At 35.2% G+C, this 10,607-nt stretch overlaps 2 long non-coding RNA genes across 2 annotated transcripts; both read left to right on the top strand.

The window, feature by feature from the left end:
- Positions 1-215: 215 nt before the first annotated feature.
- Positions 216-1,829, top strand: LOC113467397. The gene is made up of 2 exons (XR_003391486.1): positions 216-451; positions 1,711-1,829. It is a non-coding gene; the product is annotated as an uncharacterized LOC113467397 (long non-coding RNA).
- A 6,651-nt stretch (positions 1,830-8,480) lies between these two features.
- LOC113467395 lies at positions 8,481-9,313 on the top strand. Its single transcript, XR_003391484.1, has 2 exons — positions 8,481-8,617; positions 9,027-9,313. It is a non-coding gene; the product is annotated as an uncharacterized LOC113467395 (long non-coding RNA).
- Positions 9,314-10,607: the final 1,294 nt, after the last annotated feature.

Here is a 10,607-nt window from a genome sequence, read left to right as displayed (position 1 = left end):
TCTATACTACTTTGGTTGTTTATTGAATATCAGGGCTGATTTTATAAGATGGGGCTGTTTGGGCAGATACTTGAGAGAGCGAAGACTTTGAAGCGATCAAACAGCTAAGAAAATCATACATGTAGGTATGTGCAATTGTGCATAAGCCGCCATTTTCTTATACTTGTATAGCCAGCTAATAAAATAAAATACACCCAAAAAAAAAAAAAAAAAAAAAAAAAAAAAAAAAAAAACAAACAAACAAAAAAAAAAACACCAAAAACATAAAAATGAATTTGAAATTATCCGTATCCTAAATTCATATTGGACATGAAAGAAGCCCGGATGCATTCAGCGTGCTTCATGTCCGTGTCCACCTGTCCGCGAAGGACGTTTTATCAATATTCACTGACGCAGAAAATACTGACAGCCCTTTCCCTTGCTCCCTGATGGTCCTCTAAGATCAGCCCTGGTAAGACTTGTATGTACTGTGTACAATTTCACTATCTACTGATAAGACTTTCGTTATCACTACTTCACCACTTTACTGAAGGCACGCTAGGCTTTATATTTAGTGGTCTTGTATCGTATAAAAGTTTCTTAATTACTTTCTATTTTTTTAGTAGGCAAAGAATGGTAGGATTGTAGGAAGAGTAGGTAGATAATACCTATAGGTACCTACCTATTTGTTTCGGTATGAGATTTTGGGGCAAAATTCAAAACAGGTGATTCATGGATCCATGATTTTTTTTATCAACTTTAATACTAATGAAAAAGTGAGTTCTACAGGTGACAGGTTCATTTTGGACTGATTGTTGACTTCGGAGACTTCTTCGAGCATTCTTCGGGCATTCTCAGGGGTTAAAAACTATTTTAACATGAACTTGTAGACTTGGGCCTTAGGTACTTACCTACCTCTGACTTAAAAATGCCGGGTATACCTAAAAAACTGATTACACAAAATTCAACTGATTGGCCATAAGGAGTGCGAAAATTAGCTGACTGACCATGCATAAGGTAATATGCAAAACGGCGGTTTAAATCGTTTGGCGAAGCCATAAGGATTGCGAAAATTAGCTGACTGACCATAAGGCAATATGCAAAACGGCGGTTTACATCGTTTGGCGAAAGAAAATTTCAGAAAAGTCGTACCATTTTCCAGTAGTACAGGAAAAACCACTTTCGGGATCATAAAACTCAACTGATTGGCAATAAGGAGTACGATTCTTGTACTACTGGAAAATGGTACGACTTTTCCGAAAATTTCTTTCACCAAACGATGTAAACCGCTGTTTTGCATATTGCCTTATGATCAGTCAGCTAATTTTCGTATTCTTATTGCCAATCAGTTGAGTTTTATGATCCCGAAAGTGGTTTTTCCTGTACTACTGGAAAATGGTACGACTTTTCCGAAATTTTCTTTCGCCAAACGATGTAAACCGCCGTTTTGCATATTACCTTATGCATGGTCAGTCAGCTAATTTTCGCACTCCTTATGGCCAATCAGTTGACTTTTGTGTAATCAGTTTTTTTTTTTTTTTTTGGTATACCCAAAATGCCTTCTACGTACCACCTCTAACTACTAGACCTACCCAAGTTGTATTTTCTTTTCGGAATTTCTCCTTTTCTCAAGCTTGTTTCAACTCTTTTGGCGTGATAGCGCGCCTGTACTAAACCATAGGAAACCCAAGCGCGCCATCAAAATTGGTTCCGTTTTCGAAAGGAAAACAGGTATCTTCAGTTACGAAGAAGATTGAAGGATTTTGGTTATGGACCTACCAGCCGAAAACCAAATGAAGACGCGTCTCTAATGCCCCATGCAAAAGAAGACCCAGCACTCTCATCCTAGCTAACATAAACGAATGAATACAATGCCCGGACGGTCACCCATCCAGTGATTGAACACTCAACTTCAGTTATCTGATAAGTGATAAGAACTATAAGATAAGTACTTCGTATTTGGTATTTGGTTGGTAAGGTAAGTATCTAAATATATCCCGTGTAAAGGTGGGTTTTCACCAACGCGACCTTTGCCGCGCGACAAAAGTCGCATAGTGGAAACCTGTTGCGCGACACGAAAAAAAGTCGTGCGACCATGCGACTTCTATCCGATGAAAGTCGGTCCGGATCAAAGGAATGTCGCGTAGCAATGCCAGTGGGAACGTGTCGCGCGACTCTTCATTTTAGTTTATTCCTTATGAGTGGGAGTGCTTTAATTTTAATAGAATTTTAATTTTTTTTTAAAACTACTTTTCGACTGTAACTTATTTCAAGACTTTGAACCAAAATCAATAAAGACGAACTTTACATTTTGACTTTTACTTTATACCAAACACTCACTGAATTTTTATTACCATCACCAGATGTACCTACTCCCTGTTAAAAGGACAGATCAAGCGGCGGGCGACTAAACCAGGGGTCTTCAACTTTTTTAAAGTTAGAAATACGTCACGTGAACTCATGGGGAGTCTGAAAGAGAGTGGTTCAAAGTTCTACCATAATATAGTATAGGTGGTTGCGTTAACGATAGCTACACCGCCCTCACGTCACGTGAGCTCAAATGACGTGAGCCCACGCTATTGTGAACGAAATCACCTGCTATATTATGGGAGAACTTCTTTCGAAACCACATCTCTCTGACTCACCAAGACGTGTTTCTAGAGCTCACATGACGTGTTTCTACTTTTACTTACGTATAAAAAGACATTTCAAAATATTTATTGGCCAGCCACAAAGACAATTAACAGACAAAACATGAGAGACTATGAAGTGACAGAACACAAACAAATAGGTAACAGAAAAACTATGACATGATAGAACAAAGACAAATAACAGACAAAACATGACAAACTATGAAGTGACATAACAAAGACAAATAACAGACAAAATATGACAAATTATGAAGTGACATAACACGGACAAATAACAAAAACTATGACAAACTATGACGTTACATAACAAAGACAAATAACAGACAAAACATGACAAACCATTACGTGACAGAACAAAAGCAAATAACAGAAAAAAAGGACAAACTATTGACGTGACATAACATAGACAAATAACAACAAGACATAACAGAACAAGGACAAATAACAGACAGGACAGAACAAGGACAAATAACAGACAAAACATGACAGAACATTACGTGACAGAACAAAAGCAAATAACAGAAAAAAAGGACAAACTATTGACGTGACATAACATAGACAAATAACAACAAGACATAATAGAACAAGGACAAATAACAGACAGGGCAGAACAAGGACAAATAACAGACAAAACATGACAGAACAAGGACAAAAAAAAACATGGCATAACAAGGTCAAATAACAGACAGGACAGAACAAGGACAAATAACAGACAGGACAGAAAAAGTACAAATAAAAGAAGGACAGAACAAGGATAAATAACAGACAGGACAGAAAAAGTACAAATAAAAGACAAGACAAGACAGAAAACGGACAAATAACAAACAAGACATGACAGAACAAAGACAAATAACAAACAGGAGAGAACAAGGACAAAAGCAGACAAAATATGACAGAACAAGGACAAATAACAGATAAGACATGACAGAACAAGGACAAATAACAGACAAAACATAACAGAATAAAGAAAAATAACAGACAAGATATGACAGAACAAGGACAGACAAGACAGAACAAGGACCAATAACAGACAAGACATGAAAGAACAAGGACAAATAATAGACAGAACAGTACAAGGACAAATAACAGACAAAACATATAAACAAAATAATGACTGATAATCCATGAACTAACGAATAAAACAATGACAGACCATCCACGAACTTATAAACAAAACAATGACTGACAATCCAAGACATGAAAGAACAAGGACAAATAATAGACAGGACAGTACAAGGACAAATAACAGACAAAACATATAAACAAAACAATGACTGATAGATAGATAATCCATGAACTAACGAATAAAATAATGACAGACCATCCACGAACTTATAAACAAAACAATGACTGACAATCCACGAACTAACAAATAAAACAATGAGAGACCATCCACGAATTAACAAATAAAACAATGACTGACTTTCTATGAACTGACAAACAAATAAAACAATGACTGACAATCCATGAACTGACAAACAAACCAATAACTGACAATCCACGAACTAACAAATAAAAGAATGACAGACCATCCACGAACTTATAAACAAAACAATGACTGACAATCAATCCATGAACTAACAAATAAAACAATGACAACCATCCACGAACTTATAAACAAAACAATGACTGACAATCCATGAACTGACAAAAAGAACCAATGACTGACTTTCTATGAACTGACATACAAAAAAAAAAAACAATGACTGATAATCCAGAAATGACTGATAACCTTAAAATGACAAATATAGCTCACTGAAAACCACAAAATGACAAAGACAACTCACTGACAAACCACAAAATGACAAATACAACTCACTGACAAACCACAAAATGACAAATGCAAATCACTGACGAACCTCAAAATGACAAATATAAATCACTGACAAACCTCAAAATGATCACCCTATATCACGTTGAATACACAGCTTAAAAAAAAAAATAAATTAAAATATTTTTTAATTGCAAGTGAAAACAGGTCACGTCGCGCGACATTCGCGCGACATATGTCGCGCGATTTTGTCGGGGAGTGCTTTAATTTTTAACAGGTCACGTCGCGCGACAAATGTTGCAAGTGAAAACTGGTCACGTCGCGCGACAGAGGTCGCGTTGGTGAAAATCCACCTTAACGCCATTGGCGCCCAATCACTCTTCCGCCCAACCAGACCCGTTGGTTCTGAAGAGGCCATCAGGTTCTGTCGATGAAGAAAGAAATTAGAAATGGGTACAAAGTGAAAGGAGACTTGAAAGTGAAAGTCCTTCTAGAGGCACTCGATGCAGATGCTCGTGAGGAATATACGTACGTCTTTAGGTTCTACTTCAAGAAGGTAGAAGGTAACTTAAAAAATGATGGGCTTTTTTCTGTGGGTTATGGCTCTGTCTGGTTGAATAAAAGGTCAATTCCTACGTAAAAAGTTGTGAAAAATCCAAAATTGAGGTCATTGATTCCGAAAAAGTAAATTTAAAAGGTCAAAAATTCAATCTCAAAATGACAAATGCAACTCACTGACAAACCACAAAATGACGAATACAACTCACTGACAAACCCCAAAATGACAAATACAACTCACAGACAAACCCCAAAATGACAAATACTACTCACAGACAAAACTCAAAATGACAAATACAACTGACAGACAACCCTCAAAATGAAAAATACAACTCACAAACAAACCTCAAAATGACAAATACAACTGACAGACAAACCACAAAATCACAAATACAACTGACTGACTAACCACAAAATGACAAAGACTAATGACGGACAAACCACAAAAAAAAAAAACAAATATCACTCACTGACAAACCACATCATGACGAATACACAACTCTGACAAACCTCAAAATGACAAATACAACTGACAGACAAACCAAAAAATGACATATACAACTGACCGACAAACCTAAAAATGACAAATACAACTCACTGACAAACCCCAAAATGATGAATACAACTCACTAACACACCTCAAAATGACAAAAAAAAAAAAAAAACTCACTGACAAAACACAAAATGACAAATACAACTTACTGACAAACCTCAAAATGACGAATACAACTAACCGACAAACCAGTAAACTACAAATAAAACTGGCAGACAAACCAGAAAATAACGAATACAACTCTGACAGACCTCAAAATGACAAATACAACTGACAGATAAAACACAAAATGACAAAGACTAATGACGGACAAACCACAAAAAAAAAAAAAACAAAAAAAAAACAAATATCACTCACTGACAAACCACATCATGACGAATACACAACTCTGACAAACCTCAAAATGACAAATACAACTGACAGACAAACCAAAAAATGACATATACAACTGACCGACAAACCTAAAAATGACAAATACAACTCACTGACAAACCCCAAAATGATGAATACAACTCACTAACACACCTCAAAATGACGAAAAAAAAAACTCACTGACAAAACACAAAATGACAAATACAACTTACTGACAAACCTCAAAACAAATAAAACTGGCAGACAAACCAGAAAATAACGAATACAACTCTGACAGACCTCAAAATGACAAATACAACTGACAGATAAAACACAAAATGACAAAGACTAATGACGGACGAACTTCAAAATGACAAATACAACTCACTGACAAACCACATCATGACGAATACAACTCTGCCAAACCTAAAAATGACAAATACAACTGACAGACAAACCTCAAAATGACGAATACAACTCACAGAAAAACCACAAAATGGCAAATACAACTCAATGACAAACCTAAAAATGACAAATACAAATGACAGACAAATCACAAAATGAAAAATACAAATGACAGACAAAACACAAAATGACACATACCTAATACTCACAGAAAAACCTCAAAATGACAAATACAACTCACTGACAAACTTCAAAACGGCAAATTCAAATGACAGACAAATCACAAAATGACAAATACAATCAGAGAAACCGAAAAAATGACGAATTTAACTGACAGACAAACCTCAAAATGACGAATAGACCAAACACACTGACAAACTTCAAAACGACAAATTCAAATGACAGACAAATCACAAAATGACAAATACAATCAGACAAACCAAAAAAATGACGAATAGACCAAACACAAAATGACGAATAAAACTCACTGACAAACCTCAAAATGACGAACACAACTAAAAGACAAACCGCTAAACTACAAATAAAACTGTCAGACGTCCACAAGCTGACAAAGACTAATGACGGACAAACCTCAAAATGACAAATATCACTCACTGACAAACCACAAAATGATACAACTGACAGGCAAACCACAAAATGACAAATATCACTCACTGAGAAACTAAAAATTGACAAATGCTACTGACAGAAAAACCTCAAAACGACAAATACAACCCACTTACAAAACTAAAAGCGACAAATACAACTGACAGACAAACCTCAAAATGATGAATCAACTCACACACGAACCACAAAATGACAAATACAACTCACTGACAAACCACAAAATGACAAATACAACTCACAGGCAAACTTAAAAATGACAAATACAATTGACAGACAAACCACAAAATTATTATTATTAACAGGTTCACAACTTGAGTTGTAGTTTTATTTTTCTTGCATAGGTAAAAATTTACAAGAAAAAGTCCAAGAAGTACCTACACTGGTTAAAATATCACTCACTGACAAACCACAAAATGACAAAGAAATGACTAACAAACCACAAAAAGACAAATACAACTGACAGACAAACCTCAAACATTTATAAAACTCACTGACAAACCACAAAAAGACGAATACGACTCTGACAAACCTCAAAATGACAAATACAACTGACAGGCAAACCACAAAATGACAAATATCACTCACTGAGAAACTAAAAATTGACAAATGCTACTGACAGAAAAACCTCAAAACGACAAATACAACCCACTTACAAAACTAAAAGCGACAAATACAACTGACAGACAAACCTCAAAATGATGAATCAACTCACACACGAACCACAAAATGACAAATACAACTCACTGACAAACCACAAAATGACAAATACAACTCACAGGCAAACTTAAAAATGACAAATACAACTGACAGACAAACCACAAAATTATTATTATTAACAGGTTCACAACTTGAGTTGTAGTTTTATTTTTCTTGCATAGGAAAAAATTTACACAAGTTACAAGAAAAAGTACAAGAAGTACCACCTACACTGGATACACTCTGTACACACTGCTTATACTCTATACATGTCTCTTACACTCTGTACACTCTATTGCCACTCTATACTTAATACAAACTATTGACGTGACATAACATAGACAAATAACAGACAAGACATAACAGAACAAGGACAAATAACAGACAGGACAGAACAAGGACAAATAACAGACAGGTTACAAGAAAAAGCAACGCAAATGATTCGGAGCTGAATGTAAACGCCTTCCTGCTCCTTCACTTCTCCTCGTCATGCCGGTCCTTTGACTCGTGCACAAAAAACCGACAATAAGGGGAGCACAGAGCAGGAGCAGTGGCAGAAACTATTGACGTGACATAACATAGACAAATAACAGACAAGACATAACAGAACAAGGACAAATAACAGACAGGACAGAACAAGGACAAAGAACAGACAAGTTACAAGAAAAAGTACAAGAAGAACCTACACTGGTTACACTCTGTACACACTGCTTATACTCTATACATGTCTCTTACACTTTGTACACTCTATTGCCACTCTATACTTAATACTTACTACACACTTCTCATTCTAACCTTATCAAATCTCTTTTATCTGTAAATTGTAATTCTCCTTTACTTTAATTCTATTTTTACCTATGTACTAGTGTAAGTATGGAATAGAATAGAATAGAATAGAATATACCTTGTTTATACTACCAGCATAGGACATTTTATGTCCTATGTTGGTATGTCCATAAAATGTAATGTTTATAACATTACATTTTATGGAACAATATTCAAGACCTGTTTAAATTAAAAAAAAAAGTAGAATTCAGCTAGTACAGAAGAAAAACAAGATAGGAGAGAGCCGGCCGTATCGGAATAACCTTATCTGTTGAGGATAGAATCCGCCCCGGGCGGAAATCGAACCCGCAACCTAGTGCTCACAGGTTAACCTCCAAGCCAACGGATTTAAACATGGAAATCGCTAGGGATTACTTCAGTGAACAACAGTGAACCTACCTATTCTGTAAATTGTAATTCTCCTTTACTTTAATTCTATTTTTACCTATGTACTAGTGTAAGTATGGAATAGAATAGAATAGAATAGAATATACCTTGTTTATACTACCAGCATAGGACATTTTATGTCCTATGTTGGTATGTCCATACAATATTAAAGTTGGTATATCCATACAACAGGTATGTCCATACCTGTTTAAATTAAAAAAAGTAGTGTGTACCTATAAGTTAGTAGTGTGTACCTATGTACTACTTACTACACACATTACACACTGATTACACTCTGTACACACTGCTTATACTCTATACATGTCTCTTACACTCTGTACACTCTATTGTCACTCTATAAGTATTAAGTAATACAGTCTAAACTTAATACTTACATCTGTACATACATCTCTATACATGTCTCTTACACTCTGTACACTCTATTGCCACTCAATAAGTATTAAGCAATACTTACAGTCTAAACTTAATACTTACATCTGTACATACTACTTACACTCTGTACTCACTACTTATACTCTGTGCAGCTGTACACACTACTTATACTCTGTACACTCTACTTACATTCTGTACACACTACTTACACTAGTACATAGGTGAAAATAGAATTAAAGTAAAGGAGAATTACAATTTACAGACAGTCTAAACTTAATACTTACATCTGTACATACTACTTACACTCTGTACTCACTACTTATACTCTGTGCAGCTGTACACACTACTTACACTTTGGTCTCACTACTTATACTCTGTACACACTACTTACATTCTGTACACACTACTTATACTAGTAACTAGTACATAGGTAAAAATAGAATTAAAGTAAAGGAGAATTACAATTTACAGAAAAAAAGAGATTTGATAAGGTTAGAAAGAGAAGAGCCGTCCACGACATGACGATCAAGATGATAACGTTCATTTATGTTCGTTCAAGATGTTCACAAACCACAAAAAGACAAATATCACTCACTGACAACAAAATGACAAATACAACTCTGACAAACCTCAAACTAACAAATACAACTGACAGACGAACATAAAAATGATGAATACACAACTCACTGACAAACCTCAAAATGACAAATATCACTCACTGAAAAACCACAAAATGAAAAATACAACGCCTGAAAAACCACAAAATGACAAATACAACTCACTGACACACCAAAAAATAACAAAAACAACTCACAGACAAACTTCAAAATGACAAATACAACTGACAGACAAACCACAAAATGAGAAAGACTAATGACTGACAAACCACAAAAACACAAATATCACTAACTGACGACAAAATGACAAAAACAACTGACAGATAAACCTCAAAATGACAAATAGAACTCACAAACCTAAAAATGACAAATGCAACTGACAGACAAACCTCAAAATGATGAATACAACTCACTGACAAACCTCAAAATGACAAATATCACTCACTGGCAAACCACAAAATGACAAATACAACTCACTGACACACCAAAAAATAACAAAAACAACTCACAGACAAACTTCAAAATGACAAATACAACTGACAGACAAACCACAAAATGAGAAAGACTAATGACTGACAAACCACAAAAACACAAATATCACTAACTGACGACAAAATGACAAAAACAACTGACAGATAAACCTCAAAATGACAAATAGAACTCACAAACCTAAAAATGACAAATGCAACTGACAGACAAACCTCAAAATGATGAATACAACTCACTGACAAACCTCAAAATGACAAATATCACTCACTGGCAAACCACAAAATGACAAATACAACTCACTGACA

This window comes from Diaphorina citri, unplaced genomic scaffold, assembly GCF_000475195.1.
Source record: "Diaphorina citri unplaced genomic scaffold, Diaci psyllid genome assembly version 1.1 scaffold470, whole genome shotgun sequence".
Lineage (NCBI taxonomy): Eukaryota > Metazoa > Arthropoda > Insecta > Hemiptera > Psyllidae > Diaphorina > Diaphorina citri.
Note: the sequence above shows the minus strand (reverse complement) of the source record. Positions and strands in the feature narration are given on the sequence as shown.